Source organism: Loxodonta africana, chromosome 21, assembly GCF_030014295.1.
Source record: "Loxodonta africana isolate mLoxAfr1 chromosome 21, mLoxAfr1.hap2, whole genome shotgun sequence".
In the NCBI taxonomy this organism is placed as follows: domain Eukaryota; kingdom Metazoa; phylum Chordata; class Mammalia; order Proboscidea; family Elephantidae; genus Loxodonta; species Loxodonta africana.
In genome coordinates, this window is record NC_087362.1 from 40279026 (window position 1) to 40296783 (window position 17758).

General features: G+C 42.9%; 1 protein-coding gene across 1 annotated transcript in view; it reads right to left on the reverse strand.

Moving 5' to 3' along the window:
• Positions 1-17758, reverse strand: part of VAT1L (vesicle amine transport 1 like) — a 187548-nt gene that overhangs the window by 64637 nt on the left and 105153 nt on the right. The window lies entirely within an intron of this gene.

Here is a 17758-nt window from a genome sequence, read left to right on the forward strand (position 1 = left end):
CTGCCAACAAGAGGCATACGAATAAAGCCCAATACACTGAGACGTAGGGGACAGTTTATACGGTTCACAACCACATAAAGCACAGAGGGATTCTTATGTGTTGGCAGTATTCTTATGAATCTATCTCCTTAATGAGCTTGCCACAGGACATTTTCGTTGTCTTTACATTTCTACTTTATCCCCAGTTGGTGTTCTCCTTGAAGGTGCCTTGCTTTTCTGTCTGTCAAGCCCAACTTTGGGCTTGATAAACAGTGGGTGCTCAAGAAATTTGAGTTGATTTATGAATATATGAAAACTATTAAGTGCAACCATATGGAAATTGGGAACAGTATTTTCTTAAATAAAAAGTGGGTCCAAAAAGGAATCTATATGCAGCCAAACAACTTTTACAGGATGCTTCTGGGTGGCACAAGTGATTTGTGATTGGCTGCTAACCTAAATGTTGGCAATTCAAACCCACCCACCTGCTTCACGGAAGAAAGGCTTGACACACTGCTTACATAAAGATTACAGCCAAGAAAACCCTATGGAACAGTTCTACTCTCTAACACATGGAAGTGACTCTATGGCAAGGAACAACATCCAAACCAAAAACCAAACCCAGTGCCGTCGAGTAGATTCCGACTCATAGCGACCCTATAGGACGGAGTATAACTGCCCCATAGGATTTCCAAGGAGCACCTGACAGATTTGAACTGCCGGCCCTTTGGTTAGCAGCTATAGCACATAACTACTACGCCACCAGGGTTTCCAACAATAACACAGTTACTGTTAAACGCTAATATTCTTGAAAATCCAGTGGTATTGCATGATTGTGTCTAAAAATCAAGCATATCCAAGCTGATCTTCAAAAATTCAGAACTACATAGACTAGATATGGTGGTTATCCCCAATTCCTCTGGGAGATATTTGGGCCTGTGTCTTTTTCCATTTTTGTACACCCTGGCCCAGTCCAATGCTTGGCTTAGAAAAGGTCTTTCCTAAATAGTAGTGCTAGTATTATTTTTATTACCTATTGAAAGCGTTCCATATGTTAATTTTCACTCCCACAGAAGATCACACTCAGGAAGACTGTATTACATGTGCTAATTATTCAAAGTATATCTACAAAATTATTTTAACAAGCAAATGCATTTTTGAGCCTAAAACTCCAAGTGGAAATGAATGACAAAAAGTTTATGTCAAAGGTTGGCCTTACATGGCAGAAGTGACTACCCTGTTTTCTGTGTGCTCGCTATACGATGTATCTCTTGTAATTCATCAAAATCTGCAGGTGAGGAAACTCCGGTACAGTGGGGGGCAAGTTTCTTGCCTAACTGTATTTTATTAAGAGGCATATCTGAGACCCAGGAGGTGCCTATTAAGAACAAAGATGCATCATTCTTCAGGAAATTTTTAAGAAACGGGATGGATGCCACTTATTAAAAGCATTATCTTCTCCAAGAGTACAAGACCTAAACTTTTATCCCTTTGCTGTGTCTATTTTTCACTTCTTCTTTGCCAAGACTTCTGGTAGGGGCCATTCTTATCTTGTATAACTTGTTAAAGGTTTTGTACTTTTTTAGCTTCCCTGAGTGGTGCAAATGGTTAAGTCATAGGCTACCAACTAAAAGGTTGATGGTTCGCACCCACCCAGAGGTGCCTTGAAAGGAAGGCCTGGCGACCTGCTTCTGAAAGGTCGCAGCCTTGGAAACCCTATGGAGTGCAGTTCTACGCTGCACACACAGGGTTGCCATGAGTGAGAATCAACTTGACAGCAACTGGTTTGGTTTGGATTTTGGTACTTTGCCATTAATATTGTTTGTCATCTTAGTTTTAAATCATATTTTAAAGCATTTTATCAGGTTAAGAAAATAACTTTCTATGCCTCAGTTATTAGTGAGTAAATAAAAAAACTGATGCTACATCTCATCAAATACTTTGGCATTTATTGAGATAATTATACAAAGTTTCTATGGTAGTGGGATGAATTACGTTAATAACCCAATTCACTATGCTCCCTAACATATTCAGGAATGACTATTAGCATGAATTTCTTATTTCATCCACTGCCCCCTATTTCTTTTAATGGAATACAACACCAAGAAAAGAGAAAGTGAACACAATGAACCCATTGGCCACTAATGGCTACAGCTGTGTATGCTTGTTTTTTAATAGAAATAATTTTAGTAAATTATATATACACACAACAAATGTGGATGTTTTTAATACAGAACTTTGAAAAACCTCAAATAGTTGGTGTTTATATTATCTGACAGTACTGTCAACAAAATATCCACTAATCAGAGGAAAACTGTGATTACGAAAATTAGACTGAAAACGTGTGCCTGATAGCTAGTTTCACAAATACCTGGTAAGACAGCCACTTCCTCAGCAAACCACAGAGGAGGTGAATTTATCTTGGGGAATGGCAAGGACAAGAGTATCAGAAAGAACCGCATTTCAAGGTAGTCCTTCCTGCTCGGCCTGCTTAGGTTGGGCTGGACATTGGTCAAATTATTGTATGGTCAAAGGCTGGGATGACCAACGTGGTTCAATTTAGGTAGTCTCCTAGTTAAATAAGAACCTAATTCCCTGTGTTAACTTTTACCAAAAATGCAATAAAATATTATTTAAAAAAATAGAGAAGTACACTGGGCTTGCTAACAATAGGAGAGTAAGTGAGAAGGTTCTGGCACATGCATTTATTTTGTATAACTCAGGTAACAATAGTTTCAAATTATTCTCTGACCGTGAAGCAACGTGGAAAACAAGATCAGATAATGCCTCAAACACCGAATAAAAGGTAAGCTACAGGACTGGTTTCCACCATTTACCATCTTGGTTCTGTGTCTCTAACATCACAACACCCAGCCCCACCTCTGACCCTTTGGCTATCACATTGCTGTGTACTCTCCCATTTCTGTTCCCATCTCACCCTTTAAACTCTATTTGACACACACAAGGTTGCCAGAGTCAGCACTGGTGGTTTCATCATACCACATGATTCACCCATTTAACGTACCCAACTCAGTGGTTTTTAGTATATTCACAAATACGTGCATGCATCATCACAGTCAATGTTACGACATTTTCATCACCTCAAAAGGAAAGCCTATACCTGTTAGCTATGACCCCCACCTCCCTACCACAAACCCCCCAGCCACAAGCAACCATTAATATGCTTTCTAAAGATTTCCCTATTCTTCACTTTTCTAGTAATGGAATTACGTAGTATGTGGTCTTTTGTGGCTTCTTTCATGTATTATGTTTTCTACGTTATCTGTGTTATAGCTGGCATCAGTATTTCATTCCTTTCACCTTTTAAACTTAATGCTTGCAAAGCTAGGAGCTTGGAAAAAAAATCTAGTTCCTCACCCTTGCTCTACCGACAATTCTTGTTCAAAGCACACACTTCCTGACCCCCTCTCCCTTCTTAAACTAGCATTATAACATGCTCCTAATGGGCTTACATAAGCCCCTGAGCCCACCTGGGGCACTTACAACCATACCTGGAGGAGAAAAAGATTCATAGTAATAAGGCCGGGAATTAGAACAATAACGGTGGTTCTGTTTAGAGTGGCACAATTATGGGTGATCTTTTTCTATTTTCTAAATGTTATATTTATATAAATTTTCAATTGCAAGAAAAACTTTAAGTTGGGGGAATATAGCAAAACATACTCACAAACACACATATACACACAAACTCACAAATGCAACTCTTCCACCCCCCCCACCCCCCCCCCCCCCAACAATATACAGAACTAAAAAACTTGGTTTGGATTCCTGGTTCTACTACCTTGCACAAATTACTCGCCTAGTCACTCTTAGGAGCCTGAGTGGCACAATGGTTAAGAGCTATGGTTGCTAACCAAAAGGTCAGCAGTTCCAATCCACCAGCTGCTCCTTGAAAACCCTATGGGGCGGTTTTACTCTGTCCTATAGGGTCGCTATGAGCTGGAATCGACGTCATTGGGTGCGTGTGTGTGCGTGTGTGTGAGTCCCTCTCAAAAAAATCTGTATAATGGGTATAACAACACCTGTCTTGCCTCTCTCTCTACGTTTATTATGGGGCTTGATCCCCATAAAGGCAAGTAAAACACTGTGCAAATAGAAGCCGTAGGGCCTCCTTGAATTGCCACCTCTACACTTTGCTGCATGTCCTTGCATACAGCAGCATGAATGGTAAAAGGGCTCAGCTGACAACAAATAAGAACGCAGTAAAATTAGAACCCAACTACTTTGTAATTTGTAGCTTTTTAGGTAAGGCAGAGAAGGGGGTGGTGAGGCTCAATTACTGGCCTTGGAGTCAAGGGAATTTGTTTACAACTTAGGGTTGTGTGCCTTGGAGGAAGTACCAGCTCTCCAGTCTTCTCATCTGGAACATGGGCATAACCACACCACAGTGCTGAGGTGAGGATCCCATGACGGTCAGCTCCTGAGGATGGGAACAAGGCTTAGTCACCAGATCCCTATCCTCACCCAACGGGTGTTTGTTGAGCAAACTGGCTGAATGCTAATGCTTGGGAATGTGCTAGAGAAGCTATGAAAATAATAAACATGTTTTGGAAGAGAAGAGGAAAGAAGAAAACAAACTAAAGTTGTATTAAGCACCTACTCTGTGTCATTTAAATACATCATGCAGTTCACATATTACACACTGCTTGCAAATAGATGAACAGGCTGAGTTCTTTAGAACAGACTTAAAAACTGACAGGACAAGCAAGGACTTTCAGTTCCATTTACAGATGCAGGAAACCAAGGCTTGATATGCAAAGTCATCTGTCTGTAATCGCAGAAGTTAGAAACTCATAATCCAGGGTCTTGAAAACCACTCTTTTCACCAAACCAGGATGCCTCCAGTCAGGGAGACGGGGGGACCTCAGTGAACGGCTCAGGCCAGTCATGCCCGCTCATGGAGGGGGTCAGTGGGTAGCTCCCGTGCAGCCTCAGGAGAGAGCCAGCTACAGAGTCCAGACCTAGCTCTACTACTTCGTGGCTGGGTGACTTTGCCCTCTCCCCAAGCCTCGGTTTCCACATCTATTAAATGGGGGATATTAGTTCCTTCCTTACAGGATTGCTGTGAGTCTAGATGAGATGATGCATGTAACACGCTCAGCACAGTGCCTGGCATGTGGTGACCAGCAAACTTAAGCTCTGTCCGGGGCCCCACAGGCAGCTGCTCACTTTGAGTTTATTAAATGACTAATGGGAACATGGCACTTCCCTGGCAGCACCTCCCAAAATGAGCCAACAGTTTAATAATCTGAGACTAGGTGGCTGGAAGATCGAGGAATTCACACACCAGCATGTGTTTATTGTTTGTACTGTTAAGAGCTTCTGTTCCATGAAGCACCCCCCACAAATGTCTTTGGCAATGAATAAAGCATGAATGCTAGTAAGCCTGTTCTCATCACAGGGGTGGCAAGGAGTAAGGAAACCAGTCCTCCACGGTTTAACTGCAAGATGCAAGGAAGACAGGGACCCACCTACCTTTCCTTCTGAGATGATAAAAACAAACAGTTGCTATCAAGTTGATTCCCACTCATGGCAACCCCATGTGTGTGTCAGAGTAGAACTGTGCTCCATAGGGTTTTTAATGGCTGAGTTTTTGGAAGTAGATCGCTAGGCCTTTCTTCCAAGGAACCTCTGGGTGGACTCAAACCTCCAACCTTTCAGTTGACAGCTGAGCATGTTAGCCGTTTGCACAACCCAGGGACTCTTAGGCGCTATCTTTTACCAAGCATGTACTGTGTGCCATGGCATGCCCTGAGAACTTCCTATCCATTGCATCTGGAAATTTCACAACCCCACAGAATAGGCACTATTATCATCATCCCCATTTCACAGATGAAGAAAGTGAAACCTACAAAAGAGGCAAAGTGACTTTCCCAATGATTCCCAGCTGTAACTGCAGGAAGAAGGAGTTAAGCCTACCCTGAAGACTGCCCCTTTTAACTCTTGGCTACATTTTGTCTCTTCAACCTTTACAATTCACAACACATTTTCTTGTTTTGATCTTCTTTGACTCTTACAACTGTCCTGGGAATGAGGGTCAGTTATTCCCATTTTATAGGTGAGGAAAATGAGGCCCAGTAAAATGATCCACTAGAGGCCAAACAGCCAGGAAGTGGTAGGTTAAGAAACCCAATCTATTGGTCTCCAGTTCAAATGCTCACCCCGCCCGTGCAGAGCTGCTCCTGCACATTATAAAACACCTCGAATATGCAAAGTGATCTGCAGTCTATGATGGGTCCGACACTCGTGAACTTAATTGACTGAACAATAATCACAAATTATAATCATGGGGAATGTGGTAGTATCCCCATTTTCACCAAAGGAAACTGAGGCTCAGATAGGAGGATGGATTCTATCGGTTGGAAGTGGAGGCAATAACCACAGCATGTTTGCTGTTGTTAGCTGCTGTCGAGTTGGCTCCAACTCATGGCAGCCCCACATACAACAGAACAAAACATTGCCCAGTCCTGCATCATCCTCACAATTGCCAGCATGTTTGAGTTCATTGTTGCGGCCGTTGTGTAATGTCTTTCAACCTAGGGGGCTTATCTTCCAGCGCTATATCTGACAATATTCTGTCGTGATCCACAGGGTTTTCATCGGAAGTAGGTTGCAGGCCTTTCTTCCTAGTACGTCTTAGTCTGAAAGCTCAGCTGAAACCTGTCTACTACAGGTGACCCTGCTAGTATTTGATATACTGGTGGCGTAGCTTCCAACATTCTAGCAACATGGAAGCCACCCCCGTATGACAAGCTGACAGGGTGGTGGACAGCATGTTTATCAGTCAGGATATGACCCTTATTTATGCATTCTGTTTTGAAACACATGCTCTAATATTCAAATTAATCTTAGTCTGCAAATTACCCCTCTTATCTAGTCTACTGACTAGACGAGAATCTGTGATTAACACATCAGTTACAGTTTTATGAATACTTGAAAACAGTCCTTCTGCATATAAGACCTATAATGTGATTCCCCCATTAACTTGGAGGCAAACAGACATTTCTAGTTTTGGGAAGCAGCAGAATCCTTGCCTGGATCTTTTAAAAGCACAGTCAAGAGAAGCCTGCATTGACTCTTCCCCTGGCTCACAAAGAAATCCAGTTTGGGATGTATTTTCAGCCAAATGACAGGCAGGAAGGTAAGAGCAATCATTTTCTTCACAACAAAAACGCATTCAGAGCTGAACTCCCAGGCTTCTAACAAGGAGCAATGAGCTGGGAATAAACCTAATCCTGCAACACACTGGGCCCTGGTATAGATGAAGCTGTCTGGTGAGAGCCTCAGTGGCAGATGCTGCATCGAGCTGATGGAAGTGCATGCCCTAGGGCCCCGGAAATCTTTTGAACCCTGTGTCTTGTGTTCTCCTTGGCACCTTGCCTAAGTGTTCCTGCCCTGAAAGGTCTCAACTTGGTGGGGATGCGTTTGGAATCCACTATAATAATAGGGGCTAAAGTTGAGCACTTACTACCTGCCAAGCGTATGGTTAAGTAGCTTTTGTACATTGGGTCATTTAATTCCTCCAGTTAGGAGCTACAGAAAGGTAGTGTTATTAGCTCCATTTCACAAAAGCAGTGGATGAGTCAATGTCCATTGTCAACGAGGTAGTCAAACCCATGGGACCTGAAAGCCAGGGTTGCTCACCTGGGGCTCAGTGGTGAGGGGGGACGTTGAGGGTGTTTCTGCAGAGGAGTCAACGCCATCCCTGACTTGCAAAATGACCAGGAATTTGGCAGAAGACAAGGATGAGAGAGGGGCACAATAGGTGGAAATAACGCAAGGGCAGAGAGGCAGCAGAGATTCAGGATTTTGAAAAAAGGCAAGTAGTCCAGGGGTCTCATCACCTAGTGCTACTGTAACACAAATACCAGAAGTGGGTGGCTTTAAAGAACAGAAATTAATTTTATTACAGTTCTGGAGGCTTAAAGTCCAAACCATGGTCTCAGTCATGTTGATTCCTTCCTTGTAGGTAGTCCCGGGTTTTCCTTGGTTCCCTGGTAATCCTCATGTATGCATATCTTTGTATCTAATCTGTTCTTTTTATATATCAGAAGCGATTAGATTTAGAACCTACCCTGCTTGGATAAGGAAACCCTGGTGGGTAGTGGTTAAGTATGAGGGCTGCTAACCAGAAGGTCGGCAGTTAGAATCCACCAGGCGCTCCTTGGGAACTCTATGAGGTAGCTCTACTCTGTCCTATAGCGTCTCTATGAGTCAGAATCGACTCGACGACAGTGGATTTTTTGGTTTTCTACTTGGATATGATCTAATTAACATAGAAAGGAAAACATGTCTAAACAGGATCACATCCACAGGTATAAAGTACAAATTGCTGTTAAGTTGATTTCAACTCACGACAACCCCATGTGTATCAGAGCAGACTGGTGCTCCACAGGGTTTTCAGTGGCTGATTTTTCAGAAGTAGATCACCAGGCCTTCCTTCTGAGGTGCCTCTGGATGGACTGGAACCGCCAGCTTTTCAGTTAGCGGCTGAGCATGTTAACCATCTGCACCACCCAGGGACTCCTCCACAGGTAAAAGGGTTAAGAATCCAACACATATTTTGGGGGAATACAATTCTATATATAATACCAGTAAGGCTGGAGTGATAGGTATATTAGGACAAGTGGTGAGAGCTTCTGCCTGCCCTGTCTTCTTTCCCCTCCTCTCAAGATATGCTCCCCAGCCTCCCTATCAGTCCCTGCTCAGCCCCTCCAGATTCCAGGACTTTGCCCAGGTTATGGTTCATGCCTAGATCACACCCCCAGCCAACTCTCTTCCTTCACGTTTCACTTCCCGCTTTGTACTTGACTGGTTGTTCATTTCCACCATGCTGGCTGCTCCTTGAGGGCAGACCCAGGTGCAGATCCATGTTTACACCTGCAGATGTGTTTTCAAAGCCCAGCCTGGCACTTAGCACACAGTAGGCAGGCACTCTGAGTAGTTGTTGAAAGGATGGTGTACTAGTTTCCAATTGCTGCTATAACAAATTCTCACCAATCTAGTGCATTAAAACACACAAATTTATTCTCTTATAGTTCTGCAGGTCAGAAGTCTGACACGGCTCTCACTGGGCTAAAATCAAGATGTTGGTAGGACTGCACTCCATCTGGAGGCTCTAGGGGAGAACCGTTTCCTTGCTTTTTCCAGCTTCTAGAAGGCCTCATTCCTTGGCTCATAGCCCCTCATCACATCATCTTTTTCCCTTTGCTTCCATCCTTACATCACCCTCTCTGACAAAGATCCCCCTGCCTCCCCCTCGTAAGGAGCCTTGTGATTACACCAGCCCACCTGGATAATCCAGGATAATCGCCCCATCTCAAGATCCTTAACTTCATCACATCTGCAAAGTCCCTTTTGCCATACCAGGTGTCATCACAAGTTCAGGAACTGAGACGTGGACATCTTGGGGGGCCATTATTCAGGCTACCACAGGTGAATATGCTGAGCCAGAGTTGTATCTCAATTTGTTTGGTCGGCTTAATAGCTTACAGCAGGGTGGGAGCAGGTGCATGCCAGGATTTGGGGACATGATGCTGCTGATGTATTTGAGCTTAGAAAACACATGTGACTGGGGCATGCTGGGAAAACGTGTGTGGAAATTGGGACTATGTGGGTGTGTGATTACGTTCAACTGAAAAATCTAGGATTCCACTTGAGAGAAAGGGGGACATGCCTTGAAACAAAAAATGAAGATTAGGGACATAAAGCAAACACAGCAGTTGCTTCTGGGGCCTCAGTTTCCTAGTCTGAAAAAATGGGAGTGGACTAGGCTGAACGGTTTTCCAAGGGAACGAAGCTAAGACATTAGTGAGGACTGGAGACCAGGGATCCAGACTTCCCATGCTGTGCCTTTCTCCCAAGTCCCCTTCTCCTAACCTTAAACAGTATCTCTCTCTCCCTTTCAGTATAGCAACTTTATTGAGATATAATTATCATACTGTCATGGATTGAATTGTATCCCCCCAAAATATGTATCAGCTTGGTTAGGCCATGATTCCCAGTATCATGTGGTTGTCCTCCTTTTTGTGATATAATTTTCCTATATGTTGTAAATCCTAATCTCTGCCTGTGGTTAATGAGGCAAGACTGGATTATGTTGAAGAGGATTAGGGTGGGATGTAACATCCTTGCTCAGGTCACATTCCTGATCCAATGTAAAGGGAGTTTCCCTGGGGTGTGGCCTGCACCACCTTTTATCTTACAAGAGATAAAAGGAAAGGGAATCCAATTCAAATTCCAACAACATTTTTTAATGAGATGGAGAAACAAATCACCAACTTCATATGGAAGGGAAAGAGGCCCCGGATAAGTAAAGCATTCCTGGAAAAGAAGAACAAAGTGGGAGTCCTCATTCTACCTGATTTTAGAACCTATTATACCGCCACAGTAGTGAAAACAGCCTGGTACTGGTACAACAGATATGTGGACCAATGGAACAGAATTGAGAATCCAGACATAAATCCACTCACATATGAGCAGTTGATACTTGACAAAGGCCCAAAGTCAGTTAAATGGGGAAAAGACAGTCTTTTTAACAAATGGTGCTGGCATAACTAGATATCCATGTGCAAAAAAATGAAACAAGACCCATACCTCACACCATGCACAAAAACGAACTCAAAATGGATCAAAGACCTAAATATAAAATCTAAAATAATAAAGATCATGGAAGAAAAAATAGGGTCAATGTTAGGAGCCCTAATACATGGCATAAACAGTACACAAAACATTACTAACAATGCAGAAGAGAAACTAGATAACCAGGAGCTCCTAAAAATCAAACACCTGTGCTCATCCAAAGACTTCACCAAAAGAGTAAAAAGACTACCTACAGACTGGGAAAAAGTTTTTAGCTATGACATTTCTGATCAGCATCTGATCTCTAAAATGTACATGGTACTGCAAAAAGTCAACAACAAAAAGACAAATAACCCAATTAAAAAATGCGCAAAGGATATGAACAGGCACTTCACTAAAGAAGACATTCAAGTAACAGATACGTGAGGAAATGCGCACAATCATTAGCCATTAGAAGAATGCAAATCAAAACTACAATGAGATTCCATCTCACTCCAACAAGGCTGGCATCAACCCAAAAAAATACAAAATAATAAATGTTGGAGAGGTTGCAGAGACACTGGAGCACTTATACACTGCTGGTGGGAATGTAAAATGGTACAACAACATTGGAAATAGATTTAGGGCTTCCTTAAAAAGCTAGAAATAGAATTACCAAACGATCCAGCAATCCCATTCTTTGGAACATATCCTAGAGAATTAAAAGCTTTTACACAAACAGATACATGCGCACGCATGTTCACTGCAGCACTGTTTACAATACCAAAAAGACGGAAGCAACCAAGGTGCCCATCAACAGACGAATGGATAAATAAATTATGGTATATTCATACAACGGAATACTATGCATCGATAAAGAACAATGATGAATCCGTGAAACACTTCATAACATGGAGGAATCTGGAAGGCATTATGCTGAGTGAAATTAGTCAGTTGCAAAAGGACAAATATTGAATGAGACCACTATTATTATAACTGGAGAAATAGTTTAAACAGAGAAGAAAATATTCTTTGATGGTTATGAGAGGGGGGGGGCAGGAGGGAGGAAGAGCGGTTTTCACTAACTAGATAAAAAAAAGATAGTAGATAAGAATTATTTTAGGTGAAGGGAAAGATAACACACAATACAGGCAAGGTCAGCACAACTGGACAAAATTAAAAGCAAAGAAGTTTCCTGAATAAACTGAATGCTTCGAAGTCCAGCGTAGCAGGGGCGGGGTCTGGGGACCATGGTTTCAGGGGACATCTAAGTCAATTGGCATGATAAAATTTACTAAGAAAACATTCTGCATCCCATTTTGGAGAGTGGCGCCTGTGGTCTTCAACGCTAGCAAGCAGCCATCTAAGATGCATCAATGGGTCTCAACCCACGAGCAGGGGAGAATGAAGAACATTAAAGACACGAGGTAATTATGCGCCCAAGAGACAGACAGGATGACATAAACCAGAGACTGCATTGGCCTGAGACCAGAAGAGCTAGATAGTGCCCAGGTACACCTGATGACTGCCCTGACAGGGAGCACAACAGAGACCCCCTGAGGGAGCAGGAGAGCAGTGGGATGCAGACCCCAAATTCTCGTAAAGAGACCAGACTTAATGGTCTGACTGAGACTAGAAAGACCACAGAGGTCATGGTCCCCAGGCCTTCTGTTAGCCCAAGACAGGAGTCATTCCCAAAGCCAATTCTTCAGACAGGGATTGGAGTGGACGATGGGATAGAAAACGATACTGGTGAAAAGTGAGCTTCTTGGATGAAGTAGACACATGAGACTATGTTGGCATCTCCTGTCTGGAGGGGAGATGAGAGACCAGAGGGTGTCAGAAGCTGGCCAAATGGACATGAAAATAGAGTGTGGAGGGAAGGAGTGTGCTGTCTCACTAGGGGGAGGGCAATTAGGAGTATATAGCAAGGTGTATATAAATTTTTGTATGAGAGACTGACTTGATTGGTAAAATTTCACTTAAAGCACAGTAAAAATAAAAAAAAGGAAAGGGAATTGAGCAGACAGTGGGGGATCTCAAGAAAGCAGCGCAACGAGCAGAGTGTGTCCTTTGGACTCAGGGTTCCTGCAAAGAAGCTCCTAGCCCAGGGGAAGATTAATGACAAGGACCTTCCTCCAGAGCTGACAGAGAAAGCTTTCCCCTGGAGCTGATGCCCTGAATTTGGACTTCTAGCCTGCAAGACTGTGAGAAAATAAACTTCTATTTGTTAAAGCCATCCACTTGTGGTATTTCTGTTACAGCAGCACTACATGACAAAGACACATATCATACAATTCACTTGTTTAAAGTATACCACTCAATTGTGTTTAGTATTATTCACCAAGTTCTGTAACTACTACCACTGTTAATTTTAGAACATTTTCATCACTTCAAAAAGAAACTTCATACCCATTAGCAGTCACCACCCCCCTAGTCCTAGCAACCACTTTCTAACAGTCTTGCTCTTGACCCTGCTCCTCCTGGCCATCTTCCAGACATGTGTCTGTGCACTGCCAAATGAGGGGCTTATGCTGGCTGTCAGCCTGTCCTACCCACACATTCCCCTCTGACCCTCTGCATCCAGACTTCCATTCTACTGAAACTGATTTCCGAAAGGTCAACAACGACCCCACACCAGATCCAAAGTCTCTTCCTCTATGTCCTTCCTGACCTGTCAGCAGTGGTAGAAACTAATGACCTGTCAGGTGGCCATGGAGATCCCTTTGCCACTGCCTGTATGTAGGCACCTCATCCTCTGCTGTGTTTTAGGCTCGGCCCTCATCTTTCTGTAGTGGTATGGTTAAGTGCATAAACTCCAGAGACAGGCTTTCTGAGTCCCAATGCCACCTTGGCTACGTACTAGCTGTGTGTCCGTGAGCAGCTGACTTTACATCTGTATGCCTCCATTTCCTTATTTGTATCACGGCCATAGTAAGAGTACCCACCATTCAGGGTTATCGTGGGGATTAAGTGAGTTAATGTAAAGTGCTTGGAATAATACCTGGCAATATAAATGCACAGTGTTAAGTATTTCATAATATACATATTTCACTCATTCATTTGTTCACTGCCATTTTTTTTCAACAACTTCTATGCATTAGATTTCCCTGGAGTTCAAATTTCCATCGAAGCAAGGACTTGGGGCAAGTGTAACCTCTCTAAAGCAAATCATCTATAAATGTCAGAAGTAGTGGTAGTAGTAGATATCTAACCCTCTTCTCTCATCCCCATTGTGATTGTGGACTTTGAATTCCCGGTGGACTTCTCCACCTAGATGCTGTGTCATCACCATAAATTGAACTCGCAGCTCAGGAATCATTTTTTCTAAGTCAGCTCCTTTCACTGCTGACTCAAATGGTGTTGCTGGCATGCCCATTTCTGGCCTCCCAGGTTAAAAGACTCTAGGTCATCTCTGACTCTTGTTTCTCCTTTGTCCTTTATTTCTGATACCCACCCTTTGCAATGACTCAGACTCTCTCCTTTCTCCCTGTCTTAGTTATCTAGTGCTGCTATAACAGAAATACCACAAGTGGGTGGCTTTAACAAAGAGAAATTTATTTCTTTACAGTAAAGTAGCCTAAAAGTCCAAATCCAGGGCGTCAGCTCCAGGGGAAGCCTTTCTCTCTCTGTCAGCTCTCTCATCACTGTTCCCCCAGTCTAGGGGCTTTCTGCACAGGGACCCTGGGTCCAAAGGATGCACTCTGCTCCTGGCACTGCTTTCTTGGTATGAATTCCCCTGTCCCTCTGCTTGCTTCTTTCTTGTATATTTCAAGAGATTGCCTGAAGACACAATCCAATCTTGTAGGTTGAGTCCTGTCTCACTAACACAACTGCTGCCCATTCTCCCTCATTAACATCATAGAGGCAGGATTTACAGCATATGAGAAAATCATACAATACCAGGAATAATGGCCCAGCCCAGTTGATACACACACTTTTCGGGGAACATATTTCAATCCATGACACTCCCACTCAACTGCCCCCACTCCAGTCGGAGACTTACCTATCCATGCCTCAAACACTGCAATGACCTCCTGGCTAGACTGTCTCCAATACAACCTCCATAACTGCTGTGCACACAGTATAACACACACACCCTAATTTTGGTGGTACCTTGAAAACACTCCCACCACCCTCAGCTGTGCCTCAGAAGGACCTTTTTTAAATCTTTAAAGAAGGTCCATGCCAGCCAATTGCCATCAGCCATAATTCAGTTGGACGCTCCATGGTTCATCCTTGAGTCTTTGCTACCCACCTTCATTCTCTACATGACTTGGATTTGAGCATTTCAAATACTCGGCTTCACTCACTCTGAATTTTCTGGTCTGGTGTTGCAGTTGAAGCCTGTGGCTTCTTTAAAATTGGCAATCACACTCCCACACGGCCTCTCCTCTTGGGTCATTCCACCTTCCTTGTGGCTAGTGTTCAACATTAATCTTCACTTTATCAAATCATTCTCTTGCTCTGGGACAGATAAGAGGCCCTAACAAGCTCAACATCACATTTTTTCCTTCAATTATTCTTTTAGACACACCTATCTCTGTATTGACAGGGAACTGCCAGAAATTCAGGCCGGTTTTAGAAGAGGACGTGGAACCAAGGATATCACTCCTGATGTCAGATGGATCCTGGCTGAAAGCAGAGAATACCAGAAGGATGTTTGCATGTGTTTTATTGACTATGCAAAGGCATTTGACTGTGTGGGTCATAACAAATTATGGATAACATTGCAAAGAATGGGAATTCTGGAACACTTATTTGTGCTCATGAGGAACCTTTACATAGATCAAGAGGCAGTTGTTCGGACAGAACAAGGGGATACTGATCGGTTTAAAGTCAGGAAAGGTGTGCATCAGGGTTGTATTCTTTCATCATACCTATGCAATCTGTATGCTGAGCAGATAATCCGAGAAGCTGGACTATATGAAGAAGAACAGAGCATCAGGATTAGACTCATTAACAACCTGCGTTATGCAGATGACACAACCTTGCTTGCTGAAAGTGAAGAGGACTTGAAGCACTTACTAATGAAGATCAGTATGGATTACACCTCAAAATAAAGAAAACAAAAATCCTCACAACTGGACCAATGAGCAACATCATGATAAACGGAGGAAAGATGGAAGTTGTCAAAGATTTCATTTTACTTGGATCCACAATCAACAGCCATGGAAGCAGCAGTCAAGAAATCAAAAGACGCATTGCACTGGGCAAATCTGCTGCAAAGGACCTTTTCAAAGTGTTGAAGAGCAAAGATGTCACCCTGAAGACTAAGGTGCGCCTGACCCAAGGCATGGTATTTTCAATCATATGCATGTGAAAGCTGGACAATGAATAAGGAAGACCGAAGAAGAGCTGATGCATTTGAATTGTGGTGTTGGCGAAGAATATTGAATATACCATGGACTGCCAAAAGGACAAACAAATCTGTCTTGGAGGAAGTACAGCCAGAATGCTCCTTAGAAGCAAGGATGGTGAGACTGCATCTTACATACTTTGGACATGTTGTCAGGAGGGATCAGTCTCTGGAGAAGGACATCATGCTTGGCAGAATACAGGGTCATCGGAAAAGAGGAAGACCCTCAACGAGGTAGATTGACACAGTGGCTGCAACAATGAGCTCAAGCATAACAACGATTGCAAGGATGGCTCAGGACCGGGCAGTGTTTTGTTCTATTGTACATAGGGTGCAGAGAGTCTCTGTGAGTAGGAACTGACTCGACGGCACCTAACAACAACAACAACATCTCTGTATAGATTTTGTGATAGCTTAGAATGAAAGACAAGTATAATTAAGCCACAACTATTAACATGTAGGTAAAAATGCAGGGCAGACATAATAAGGGATTAGGGACACTTACATCAAATAAGTGACTGCTTTTGGGCAGTGAACATCCCTACTGCCAAGGCAAAGATAGAAATACAAGGTACAGTATAATTAACATAATTAGCTAAAAGGTAATCATGGCAGATTGCTGGGAGAGACTATTTTTTCCCTATCTTCAAAGTGAAGGAGGACATCATCTCAGTGACCAGCTCCAATAAACTTTCTGCATTGATGGGAATGTTTTTCTACATCTGTGCTTTCCCATACAGTATCCACTAGCCACACATGGCTACTGAGAGCTTAAAATGCGGCTACTGCAACTGAACAACTGAATTTTTTATTCTAATTAATTTAAACTTAAATAGCCACATATGGCTAGTGGCTATCATATAGACAGTATAGTCATAGACATTTATGTAAATAATGTAAAATACTACAGATAATGCCTTTAATCAAAGATTTTAAAAACTGCCAAGATCTCCACACAGAGCTTCCAGACTAAGACAGACTAGGAAGAAAGGCCTGGTGATCTAATTCCAAAAATTAGCCAACGAAAACCTTATAGATCACAGCAGAACACTGTCCAATACACTGCTGGAAGATGCAAACATACCAACGATCCTGAAGACGGCGCAGGACCAGGCAATGTTTCATTCTGTTATACTGGAGATTGCCGAGAGTCAGAGTCAGCTCAAGCGCCACTAACATCCAGCCCACTACGGAGAGGTTAACTTTTTCCAACTTCTTGTACAGCTGCACTTTTAGTACCTGGAGGCAAACCCAGTGCTGCAATATATCCAGTCCGCTTTATGTATTAAATTTATAATAAAGTCAAAGACACGTTACTGAGGAAGGAACCTTAATAGTCTCTGATATTATTAAATCTTCTAGTCTGAGGGCACAGAGAGCCTGGGAAATTTTTCTCTTAATCCGTAGGGGCTTTATATCCCATAGATGAAGTTACAGAATTGGCCTGAAAAGCAATTTTGTGTAATCATTTGCCAAAGAGGAGGGGGAAAATATCATTATAGTCTTCCTTCTGAGGTTCAGAAGTAATAAGCATGCTCTACTCTCTTCAAGTCCAGAAGAACTGTGTGGGCTTCATAAATAGCTGAGTTTGGCCCAACTGCAGCTCTAAACAGATGTCTGTAAATATTGCTGAAAAGAGCCCTCAGAAAGTCTGTAGGTGTTATTGATGAGTGGCTGTGGGAGCTTTTGTTGGCAAACAGGCAGCTGGCATCTGTCTCCCTCAGCGGAAGGCTCAAACTCATTGCCACTGAGTCAATTCCGACCCATAGTGACCCTACAGGACAGAGCAGAACTTCCCCATAGAGTTTCCAAGGAGCGCCTGATGGATTCAAACCGCCA